Consider the following 13,786-nt stretch of genomic DNA (forward strand, 5'->3'; position numbering starts at 1 on the left):
TATCGAACCTGTGCTGAACTCACTTTGTGAAATGCTTAGCATGCATCTGTGAACCACCAAAGCTTTGTGTGCCAATATGCAAAACTAAAATTACAAACACACATTATAAGGTATTGAAAATAGAATAATAATGATTTGCAAATATTGTTTTCTGTACTGTAGTTTTTGTCCATGGAGCATTCGCCGCCCAGCAATAAAACTGTGTATTGCATGGTGTGGATTCTCTTATGGCTTGCTGTATGCTATGAAATGCTGCAACTGTTACACTTCACCATGACATGCTGTGACTAGGAAACCTGAATGCTATGCTATGAGCAAAGACGTAGGAGGAACATCTGTGGCTCCCAGAAATGCCCACTTATATTCTTAGACCATGGGCTGGAAGTAATGAAGGGGGAAATTTACCAATATGAAAAACCTAGTTTTTCTTATTGGTATTTCCCCTACGACTGCATACGACTGTTTCAGTCGTATGCAAAGTCGTGTTCCGGAGGGGAAATTACAAAGCAGTCATATACGACTGCTTTGAAACCCTCCGATGGTGTAACCATTCGTATTAGCTGGCCATATACGAATGTTTCTGGCAGTCTGCACAGATCAGTCAGATCCGTGCAGGCTGCAGAGTGTAAAAAAAAATAGAAAAAAAAAATAAATATTTAAAAAAAACAGCCGAAACCAGCACCAGGCTGACAGAGCCTGGAGCCGGTAATTAAAAATCAGGGAACCCGACAAATAGGGGTTCCCTGATTTTTAACAACCAGCCCCAAGCTCCTGCTCTGGGGCTGGTTCCCAAAATACGGGGGACAAAATGAGTAGGGGTCCCCCGTATTTTAAGAACCAGCCCCAGGCAAAACCAGCCAGCAGGGTAATGCCACAGCCGGGGGGAGACTTTTTATGCAAGTCCCCCCCCGGCCAAAGCATTCATCCCCACCGACCAGTCAGCCTGGCCAGGGGCCCTGGGGGAGTGGGGACCCCCCCAATGAAGGGGTCCCCCCCCTCCAGGACTTACCTGACCAGGCTGAAGCCTGGTACTGTCCCCGATGCCCCTGGGCGGTGGGCATCGGCCTGATTCAAGTGTAAAAAAAGATTAAACTATTGTTTTTTACTGTGGCACTACAAGTGCCAGCAAGCCTCCCCATCAAGCTGGGACTTGGAGAACCACAAGTCCCAGCCTGCTGGGCATTAAAGGCCCGCTGGCACTTGTAGTTCCACAGTTAAAAAAATAGTACACAAAACACACTGACACAAATTTTAAATAAAAGTTTAATACACACATCACACACACACCGATACTTACCTATCTTGATCCCGTCGGTAGGTCGCTGGCTCCGGTGTCTGCGGCTCCAGTGTCGGCGGCTCCGGTGTCGGCGTCCTGTCTGAAGAAAATCCATGGTGGACCTGTGGAAGGAAATCCTACTCACCAGGTCCTTTATGGATGGTCTTGTGTCTTCTGTCTTCTTTTCCAGGGCTTATTTCTCTCTTCTTTCTTCTTTCTTTACGCTGCCGGCAGCTCACGGGACTTTCAGAGCTTCAGAGATGTTTCCTCCTCGACGTCTGGACTAAGAATGAATTCTAGCCAATCAGGAGCCAGTAAAGTCGGCTCCTGATTGGCTAGAATTCATTCTTAGTCCAGACGTCGAGGAGGAAACATCTCTGAAGCTCTGAAAGTCCCGTGAGCTGCCGGCAGCGTAAAGAAAGAAGAAAGAAGAAAGAAATAAGCCCTGGAAAAGAAGACAGAAGACACATTACCATCCATGGAGGACCTGGTGAGTAGGATTTCCTTCCACAGGTCCACCATGGATTTTCTTCAGACAGGACGCCAGAGCCGCCGACACCGGAGCCGCCGACACCGGAGCCAGCGACCTACCGACGGGATCAAGATAGGTAAGTATCAGTGTGTGTGTGATGTGTGTATGAAACTTTTATTTAAAATTTGTGTCAGTGTGTTTTGTGTACTATTTTTTTAACTGTGGAACTACAAGTGCCAGCGGGCCCTTTAATGCCCAGCAGGCTGGGACTTGTGGTTCTCCAAGTCCCAGCTTGCTGGCACTTGTAGTGCCACAGTAAAAAACAATAGTTTAATCTTTTTTTTACACTTGAATCAGCCCGATGCCCACCGCCCAGGGGCATCGGGGACAGTACCAGGCTTCAGCCTGGTCAGGTAAGTCCTGGAGGGGGGGGACCCCTTCATTGGGGGGGGTCCCCACTCCCCCAGGGCCCCTGGCCAGGCTGACTGGTCGGTAGGGATGAATGCTTTGGCCGGGGGGACTTGCATAAAAAGTCTCCCCCCGGCTGTGGCATTACCCTGCTGGCTGGTTTTGCCTGGGGCTGGTTCTTAAAATACGGGGGACCCCTACTCATTTTGTCCCCCGTATTTTGGGAACCAGCCCCAGAGCAGGAGCCTTGGGCTGGTTGTTAAAAATCAGGGAACCCCTATTTGTCGGGTTCCCTGATTTTTAATTACCGGCTCCAGGCTCTGTCAGCCTGGTGCTGGTTTCGGCTGTGGGGGGGACCCCACGCCGTTTTTTTATTTATTTATTTTATTTTATTTATTTTTACACCGCAGCCGGCACGGATCTGACTGATCCGTGCTGGCTAAAACGAGAATACGACAGGAAAATGGTGTTCTATTTTTCTGCCGTATTTTCGTGGACAAAAGCAGCAGAAATTTGAGTTTGTCGGCTGTGAGGGATGCCAGTCAAATGAGACTTTTTTTTAAGGGGCAAGGTATGGTTTTTGCCTTGTAAATAATGACATAATTGCCCCTTTAAAAGTTTGATAAATCAGATGGCTTCCTGCATGTCCAGTGGTTTCATTACCTCCTGCCCAATGCATATGATTATATATTGATTAGAGGATACTGTAAGTACAATTATATATAGTTTTTTAACAATAATTTGGACTGACCAAAGCATTCACATGTTTAATGGGTGTCAGCAATGGCTTTTAGATCATTCAGACAGTCCAACATTTGAATTGCATGTGGGCAAGGCAGTGGCAGATATGTGTTAAGCAAGCTCATGGTCAGTTTTATACATGCATATTGGGTAAGAACAGATAAGTTCAGTTAGATAAGGCAAGGTTAATATCTTTAAGTTTGGTGCATTGTTTTGAGCAAGTATCAATGAGCAGAGAGAGGCTGCTTTGCTGCTAGATGTTTTTTTACTCTCAAGGAGCATCAAAGGAAGAAGAAACTGATAATAGTAGTAGTAAATAAAAAGTCAAGGTCAGTACGCAGAAATACCAGAAATCAGAAGAGTGATGGGCAGTTAGTTCAGAGACAAAGGGGTACATTTACCAAGCTGCCTTTTCCAAGCTGAGTTACAACTCGGCTGGTTAAGAACATGATCAGATGTGTTCTGTGTGAAAAAAAGCTGCCATGTTCTCAGGATACGTATTTCTCAGATGGAGAAGTGATTTATGTTTGGCTGCCGAGTTTGACGGCTGCAAAACACTGCAGAACATGAAACACTATTGGATCAGTCAAATCCGTGTGCTGCTTCTATATGTAAGAGTTAAATAAAGGGGTAAAGAAAACCATAAAAGCCTCATGGGGTCCCCCTTCCAAACCCGAGACTCTTTGAGCTGTTGTTAATTTAAAAAATACAAGGAAAACTGCATAGGGGTTCCTTGTATTTAAATAACCAGCATCAGACTGGCCCTGGTTCCAAAAATATGGAAACAAAAGATGTAGGGGTCCCCCATATTTTAAAACCAGCACAAGCCTCCACTAGCCAGTAAGGAAATGCCCCAGCCGGGGGGCACATTTATAGTGGTCATTGTGGCCATAGCATTACCCATAAATGACTAGTTAGAACTGATATACTTAGCATTAATCAGAACACCAACAACCATTTATTAATGCATTTGTAAAATACATACACAGGATCCTGTGTGTGCTGCACACCCTGCATCAAGTGTCGATACAGTATGCCTATTCTGGCATAATGTAATTTACATTGACAGTAAATGAAAAGTACTGTAAATTTCAAATTTAAAAAAAAGAAAATATAGGATGTCATGTTTTGCTATCTTTGGATATTCACAAATCTGGATGTGTTTTAGTAGCCATTTACAGATCTGACTTCCTAGGTATATACACAACAGCATATGTTATAGCATATGGTTTATAACCTCATATTTATGTTAATAATATGCAAATAGGAATTTAATAAGTCCCCGTTAGTGATTTTCTTAATTTTCACATCCATCTCTATCAGTATTTTCTTTCAAGGCTAGATTGGACCAGTTTTGCAACAATCATAAACTACAAGTTGCCGTCACTGATGTTAATGTGCATTATATAACTGATACAAAAATATCAATACTATTTAAACATATCATACAACATATTATATCAGAAATTACAATTACAATTTAAGCAGATGCAAGACATTTATACTGTAGATTTTTTTGACTTATACAATTTCTGGGTTTTTCTATGTTATATTCCCCTTCCCATTTACCATTCAATTTTTACAACTTACTGTATATCTATAATTTTCCAATTTTATTAAACTACTTAAAATCAGTACATTGAGAATGTGATAACAAACTGATCCAACTGATCCAACAATAGTCTTATTACAATTAGTATATTCAATTTAGTCAACATTTCTAGTTTTTTTTTTTTTTTTTTGCTATCCTCCTGTGCTAACATTCATTGTTATCAAATTCTTAATCTTCAAAAACTAATGGTGGCTGTTTTTCCTCAATTAGTTTGTAAATCTATATTTACTGACATCTGGACAGTATAAATTCTCTTATTATTGTGATTGTAATTATATTATCTGTTCTTATTGTGCATATATGGATAGCTTCACGGAGCAATTATTCTTCAGTTTTCCAGATATATTTTTCAGTGTTTCTCTTTTTTCTGTGTTTTATAACAATTCCTCAGTATTATGTATCCTATTCCTTTTCCTGTGTGCCTGATGTAATTCTCATAAATAAGCATATACACTTATTGAGGCTTTCTGTTGTGTGTCCGGTTTAGGGATGTGTGCCGGCCACTAGTGTATCGTGAAACGTGTTTTGGATCTGTATCTCCGGCAGCGTTTTGCATCTGGTTCTGTTCCAAAACACCACCCTTCAGTGTTTCATGTTTCATGTTTTGTATCTGTAATTTTTTTAAACAACAATAAAAAAATGCTAAAATGCTCCTACGCTATTATTAACCTCAATAACATTAATTTCCACTTATTTCCAATCTATCCTGAATAATTCACATCTATCAATGTTGTTTTTAGGCCAAAAGGTTGCACCGAAGTAGCTGGATGACTATGTTAAGTGACAAAAGTGGGCGACACAAACATGTGGCCCATCAAGGAGTGGCACTTCAGCATCAGACAGGATGGCTGTTTGAAAAACTAGGCCCGCAAAGAGCACATAATGCCAAAAAAACTGGTGAAAGATGGAATTGTCTGTGGGCACCCCCCCCCCCCCCCCAATGCTATGTTGCATAAATATAAAATGCACACCAATCATTTCAGCGATCTGGAACACGACTGTGGCTGAAATTATTGGTTTGTTTGGGCCACACAAAAAAAAGATCAATTCATCTCTCCCAGTACAAACTGGCTCTACAGAGGCAAGATGTTGTCCTCATCCTCGTACTCCGATTCCTCACCCCCTTCAGTATGTACATCCTCATCATCACATATTATCAATTCTTCCCCACTAGAATCCACAAAAACAGACACAACATAAGGTTTAAACTGAGCATCGAGCACGGTAGCCACAGACTGACCACCCTCATAGCCTTACAAAGCATATGAAGAGCTCCATTCACAAGAGCTAGATGCTTTATGAAATTGCAATGCTTTAGCTCCTCCTTCACTTTCTTCAGCTGCTTCTGCAACAGCGTGATCAGGGGAATGACCTAACTCAAGCTGGCAGTGTTGGAACTGACTTCAAGTGTGGCAAATTAAAATGGCTGGAGAACCTTGCACAACACAGAAATAAGTCTCCACTGCACTTGGATCAGGTGCATCCCTGCTCCGTTGCCTAAGTCATAGGTGGTTGTGTACGCTTGAATAGCCTTTTTCTGGGCCTTCATCCTCTGCAGCATATAGAGGGTGGATTTCCAGCATGTCACAATCTCTTGTTTTAGGTAATCGCAGGGCAGGTTCAGGAGTTTGTGATGTCGCTCCAGTCTTTTGCAGGCAGTGGCAAGCATCTTCTGCATGCCCCTGTCACTTTTTAGGAAATGCTGCACCACCAAATTTATTGTGTGGGCAAAACATGGCACATAGAAATTGCCCATATGCAATGCCCGCACAATGTTACCACAAATCCCCAATAGAGTCTAAGTGGGATAAGCCACTGCACAATGATTTCCCTCAGTTTCGCAAAGAGGTTGTTAGCACTGTGCCACTTACTGAAAGCGGTGATACACAGCGTAGCCTGCCTTGGAAGGAGCTGCCATTTTGGAGATGGTGCTGCTGCAGAAGATGATGCCAGGTTGCCACCCCATGCCATCTTCCCAGAGAGATACTCAGAGACACAACCAACCTCAACCCTCTCCAATCCCAGAGTGAAGATGGAAGCTTTTGCAGGGGACTTATGTCAAGTCTGAATCTCGTGAGAATCCAACGCCGGGATGATGATGTTTTGCCTCGTTCTGCAAACTGAGTGTGGCGGGAAATACCAAATGGTGTTTGAATCACAGTTTGGATCCCTGCCGTTCGGTAGCATCCTGATTTCAGAAATCTGGACGTGCTCATCCGTAGTTCTGTTCTCTGTAATTACATTTTTCAAAATTCTTAAAAATTTTCAAAGTAGACTAGAGTAGATAGAGTTTTATTTGGATCTTTTTTATTATACAAATTGTTACATTGAAGACCACCCGCATACACCCTCCCCCCAACCCACACACCCAGTGTCCTATGTAGCACATTTCCAGATGTTTGCTTCAGTGATACAGTGAGGCATAATATTATATGTACAGAATGTGAATGTTATCTGACCTATGGTTTGCAATCTTTTCCTTGCTCATGTACATTTCTTATGCTTTTAACATTCTATTCTATGTGAGTGCATTTTTTAAAATACATTTTTATTGTCATTCGAACGTATTGCACCAATTGTCTCTCCACTTTTTGGTCTCCTTGACATCCTAATTAAAAATGAGGTTTGGATGCCTTGGAGATCATTTTTGCTTTCAGAAAATACCACACTTCATATAAAGATGAGATTATTGAATGAAGAGCCCAGCTGTGATTGCCTTGGGAATTTATAAAGTGCGCTTAATACATCGCTTGTTTGTGAGTGCATCTGGTTGAATAAATTGTTTTGCCATCTTTATAAGAAATATTGCACCAATTGTTTCTTATCTCCTAAAATCACTCCAAATGTGGAGTTTTTTTGGGAGTATTTTACAGATTATTTGAGGACGACCCTCATGGAACAACAGCCATTTGTTCATTTCTGAGTTATGTATATTATCCCTTGTTAAACCCTATGGTGTTGGTATATACATCTTAATCAGAGGTAGCGCTTATGGTGTTTTGAATGAGTTTTTTTCACACAGTATTTCCTATGGTGATTGACAAACACCATTTTCATTTATTACCCTAGCTGCACATCCACTGGTTTCTAGAAATACCTTTCTATATATAGTCTTGCTCATGTACTGCAGCTGTACATTTGTGCACAAATCTTTGTAAGAGGATTAATGTGGAAAAGATTGTGGACACTCACAATCAGTGTAAAGCATGTTTCCAATGACTTGCTTTAAATTATTATACAGCTTATATTATACAGCTTTAAATTATTAGCTCCAACCCCTCTGAGTGGCTCTCTTCCTCCTCAAAGTTCTTTTTTTTCCCTGGTCCCTGCTGCTTTTGGAACTGCACAAGAGAAGGCTAGGCCTGGAACTGCACAGGTGAAGGCTGGGCGTAGCACTTAAGCCCCGTACACACGGGGGGAGATATATTGCTCAGCAATATATTGCTGAGCAATAAATTGCCCAGTGTCTCCTTTACATCAGCGACCAGAGATGGTCGCTGATGAAAAGGAACCTCTGCTGGGGGAGCCGCAGAGGTAATTAGCTGGTCGCAGGAGCAAGCTCCTGCGACCAGCGATTACAATGGGGCAGAAAATGAGAGCGCGCACCCGGCTATTTATCGCTGGTGCACACTCCAATCACTGGCAATATGGTCGCCTGCGACCATATTCCCAGCGATTATAGCCCCTATCGCCCCCGAGTGTACACAGCACTAGCCTGCCAGCTGCAAACACAGGGGTTGTTATTCTTTTTTTGTTGCAGCAATACAATTGTAATCTACTGTACATTGCAGGATTCTATTTTCACTAGACGACACTCTAGTGCCCTGCTAAGGGCTATGCTACACTCTATATCTTTTGTCAGTTTTCAGAAATTTAATTATTTTCTTGCTAAAATTATTATTTAGTTAACTTATTGTAAATTTGCTGCCTGAATGGAAACATACATGAAAACTTTTCCATAATTAAAAATACTATATTTCAATATTATTTCTTTAAAAACCGTTATGGGTTGCAGGATATTCCAATGAGCTATGTAAAGATAGCACTTAATATGTAACTAAGCATATTATTTCCTCATATTCAAAATACATCAAATCGAAAGGAACTGCTAATGTCTTCCTCTTCATGTATTATTTAGATATAATTACTGTATAACAAAATTTAAATGACACATTTCTTGAAAGCTGTCAACACATTTCAAACCTCCATTAAAAGCATGATCCTTGTTACTTAGACTTGAAGAAACATAAAAAAAATACTTTAAGAAGTGGATTGAAAGATATTGCCATTAGCATTAGTTAAATATATATTCCAATATTTTCATTTGACAATATGTGGCAGTTTAATTCAACAGCTTTCCTTTCCAGGCAAACAGACTTTAAGTGTCAAGACTCTGAAATAAATATAGCTCTCTACTGAGGCTCTGAATTTTTAACTCAGAACTTAATAAGAAAAATTATTAATTTGTTTGATCCTGCCATATCACATTTTTTCTGTGTTCTCCTTTCTACTAGTCTAATGCAGAACTTTAGCAAAGTCATAGGGCGGTATTCAAGGAGAATACCAGCGAGGTGCAGCGAATCCTGTTTAGGATTCGCTGCACATTCGCCACGTTCCGGAGCCTCGCCGGCTCCGGTATTCAACGTGTCTGTGGCTCGCTGCCCCTGACCGGCGAATATGAGCTCCTGCGGCGAATGCCGCAGGGAGCCTGATGACGGTGGCAGGCAGAGAGATGGAAGTCTCTCTGCCTGCCCCAGAACGTTTGTGGGGGGGAGGTGGGCTCCCCGGGTGCCAGGCAGCACAGGCTGCCCCCCCCGGGGGTGCCAGCAGGGGACAGCGTATATTCACTACACCCGATCGTAACGATCGTGTGCAGTGAATATATGAATATCTAATGACCGGCTCGGCTCCGGCGCCCCCTGCTGGCTGCTGTGTAAAAAAAAATATATATATATATATATATATTTTTTTTTAATTAAATATATATTCATGTGCTTACAGCACATGAATAAAAAAAGCATGCCCTCCTCAGAATAAAATTCCTGATTTTTTGACACCAAATGTAAAAAACAAAACACTTTATTTTAAAAGTTCACATTCCACTTCATCATAAAAAGATAGCGATTGCTACTTGGTGAAACATGGCGAAAAAAACCTTCAAATGTATTCGCCATGTGGTCATTGAATAGGGTGATTCACCGTTTTTGTCAAAAATTCGCCAAACAGCACAAATTCGCCATAAAAACATGGCGAATCAGGCTCATTGAATACCGCCCATAATGTGAGCTAGACCAGATCCTCTGCTATATATATGTCATTTTATGACATCACAGAAACGGGCCACGGCATCAACCAAAAAGTTCAGCTGCACAAACTAAGTAGGCAGTGGCTCTTCTTTAGAACTCCAAGCTACTCTACCAGGCATCTTATTAACCAAACATGGACAGCCATAGAACTATTTGGCCCTAGTCTTACGTAGTTTACAGTATGCATTCTAGTCAATTATCAATAATACCGGCCATTGTGAACTTAGCTCTCATACTATGGAATTCTTCTTTTTGAATTTAATGGATAGATGCATGTGTGATGTTGTGCCTGTAAACATTGGCATAAATATGTTTCTATCTTAATCCAAATACACTACACAATTATATTAATGCAATACAGTGCCTGTAAAGTATTAGGCAGCTACTTAAATGAGATATATCAGTGGTAGCCAACTACAGTCCTCGAGAGCTACCAACATATCACATTTTCCAAACAACCTGGCTGCTGCAAAGGTGCACTCATTACTAGCTGAAACATTTTCAAAGATCCACAGGTGGAGCTAATTACTTCACTTGTGATTCTATGAGGAGATCTGGAAAACATTAACTGTTGGTAGCTCTCGAGGACTAGAGTTGGCTACCCCATATATATATATATATATATATATATATATATCCAAAGCTATAGTATATAGAGATATTGATCAGGAAATCAGCAGGCTTGCGTTACAAAACAGATGCTGTGAAATTTTTTTGGCAAGGATAAAGGATATCTTTGAAAGGAATCCAATATTTTACATGATTCAACACTTTTTAAAATAAATATCAGAAACGTTACAGTAACGCATGAATTTTTTTTTAATTGTATTCCACTTACAGGATCCTCAAAATGGGTTGTCCAGCTTTATATAGCCATAGGCCGGTTTCACACACTCCGGCTCCTGCCAGACGGTGAAATCCCGCGCGGCCAGGGAGCCGTGCCACACACACTAGTTTATCATGGAAGGGATGGCCACAGCCCGGCAGCCGTCCCTTCCAGTGGCGGGATCGTGGCCGTCCCAAGTGAATGGACATAATAGTGTCCATTCACAACTAATGTGTGCGGCACGGCTCCCTGGCCGTGCGGGATTTCCCCGTCCGGCAGGAGCCGGAGTGTGTGAAACCAGCCTTATACTCTCCTAATGGAATTTAATATGTGATGGATATATTTTAGCACTTTACCTGTTCGGGAATTACATCTAAAATCACAAATGAAGATATGTAAATTAAACTCCATAATGGATGAAGTCTTGCTTGGACCCCTATTCAATTAATATATAAGAACAAAACCTTCCCTAAATAAAAATGACAAATGACAGATGGATGTGGTACTGTATTTAAAAAATGAAATGTATTGTGTTATATTGATTTGAATTGTTATTAAAATGTCAATATGCTGCATAAAAATAGTGAAGAAGACATTGACTTACAAACAACAGCTCACAATCAACAGTCATTGATGTTTAAATCCCAATCCACAAAGCACACCCAGTCTGAGTCCAATTTCCCAGATGGGACTTTAATAACATAACACCTTACTATTTGTGCGGAGAGGGCACACAACTAATAAAATATAGCATATTCACAGCTTAACTTTTAATCCTTTAAAGCAAGTAAAAGTGCTGCAGCACCACCGCTATACTCCAAAACAATATAAAACCCCAATATATAACAAAAAACAGGGACATTTAATAAAAGGATGACAAGGATGATAATGTTAATTTGAAACTCTAAACTATTTGCTGAGTGGAGTTATTTTAGCCCATCTGTGCAACATGATCGGAATATAAATATATGTATATGCAGAGCCGGCCCTATCCAATGCAGATGATACCACCACCAAATATTGAACGGACACCCCCCCCCCCGCACTCGCCGTTTCAACCTCGAAGAGGAAACAGTGAGTGGGGCTGTGAAATAAATTGCAGTATCCACAGAGAGAATGGCGGCACTCAGAGACTCGGTAAAAAACTTATTTTGTATAAACATTATGCGATGCAAAAATATTTTTTTTTAATAAAATGATATTAAATAAAATGATCAAATAGAAAGCCAAGCCTTATGATACTTTAATGCAAGATTCATTTTTCTTGGCACGTGGTCGAATCTTGCATCTCAAGATATTATGTACTGAACATTATATTTTTCGCATTGCATGTGCATTCGCATGTGGTTTTTAAGCACATGCAATTTATCGCAATGCGATGTGCAATCTTCCATTACATTATCTTCCATTATATTTACTCTAAGATAGACCAACCCTTTATTCCATCAACCGGATCACAGAAGGAATGCTATTTATTTTATTGCATGATTGTTTGCACATGGAATGCAAAAAATTGTCTGTGAGCATTTCAATATCCAGTTTCTAGACTAGACTAAATAAATGATAGAAATAAGAATTCAACTCTGATTCTGTAAATTGCTACAGTCATCGGGGGAAATTTACTGAGAGTTCTATTTCAGATGGGATATTGCTATGGGCAACCAATCAGATTCTAATATCTTCTATAATATACTAAATAAAAAAGAAGTGGATTCTGATTGGTTGCTATGGGCAACATCCTATTTAGTTATCTGCTACAAGTTTTCATATTACCGGATTGTCAATGCATATAAGGCTGTCCCAAGTAAATATGTATAACCCTGAATCTCTCTCCTTTTAAATTTATCAAAACTATTTCATGATATATAAAATATTACCCAATTCAGCCACCATGTTTTACAAAATGTAAATTTCAAAGTAAAATGTTCAGTTTATAATGTAAATGAACATTATATGATGTTGTCTCTAAACTCTAAGATAAACATAGAAACATAGAATTTGACGGCAGATAAGAACAATTTGGCCCATCTAGTCTGCCCCTTTTTTTACCCTTCAGGTAATCTCAAGATAAGATAAGTTAATAAAACTATCTTATTTTAAAACAAAATCTCCAAATTATGGACACGATGTGCTAATGGCAAAATGTGGTCAAAATGCTAAAAAAAAAAATGCATATTTAGGTAGTTTGGCTATATTCCTCATAAGTATTGATCTCTGGATAGCAAAAGGAAAAAAATGCTTGTACCCAATAGGCATCGCCATCTTTAGATGGTATTGCTTATAGAAGCTTTTGGACTTATTTCTAAAAAATCATGGAGAGGAATAAGATAGGATCCTTCCAGTGTTCCCTGAGGCTCAAGCATGCACTGTCCAGTGAATGTATGATTTATGGTTCATAAACCTGAAGTTCCTTACATTAAAAAGAACAGCTCTTACCAGAAAAGCTGTCCTTTGCTAAGAAAAGCTGATAAGCTGTCCCAAGAAAATGCATGTATTGCATTGATGTTGGATACATCCTGCCCTAAGATAGTAATGAGCTCCAAAAAATTGTCAACATTTTTCTTTCCCTTTTATTACAATTGTCCTAAAATTAGCAAAACTCTGATATTTTCATGTTACTATTTTTAATCCTAGCATCCATATAAAAATTATTTTATGGGAAACAAGATTTTCAATTGTCTATCATTAACAATTTCTATGAACTTTTCCCAAACAGCAACAAAAAAGTTATCAAGTAAACATTCACTTGTATAGACAATGATAAATAATTCCTTGAATTAAGGGGGAAATTTACTAATATGGATTCGTATTTTAAAGTAGAAAAAAGTCGTTTTCGTAGGGAAATAATCGTGAATTTCTGTCGTATTCGTGAAATGTTCATTTATCAAGTGCAAAATTCGTAGATTCGTGAAATTTGTATTGTCGTAAACATGTCATATTGAGATCGTATTCGTATTTTTAAATACGATTACGCATGTTTAGGAAAAGTCTACACCATCGATAGAATACGCCTGATTTTTGCATTGGCTAGGCGTATTTTCACCATTTACTAAAAATTCGTATTCGTGAATTCGTAAAATCGGATTCGTAAACACCTATGATTCGTAAACAAACTCGTGAAAAAAAATACACCTTCCTTTGCAAG

This window comes from Crinia signifera, chromosome 4 (assembly GCF_055691185.1).
Source record: "Crinia signifera chromosome 4, ASM5569118v1, whole genome shotgun sequence".
NCBI lineage: Eukaryota > Metazoa > Chordata > Amphibia > Anura > Myobatrachidae > Crinia > Crinia signifera.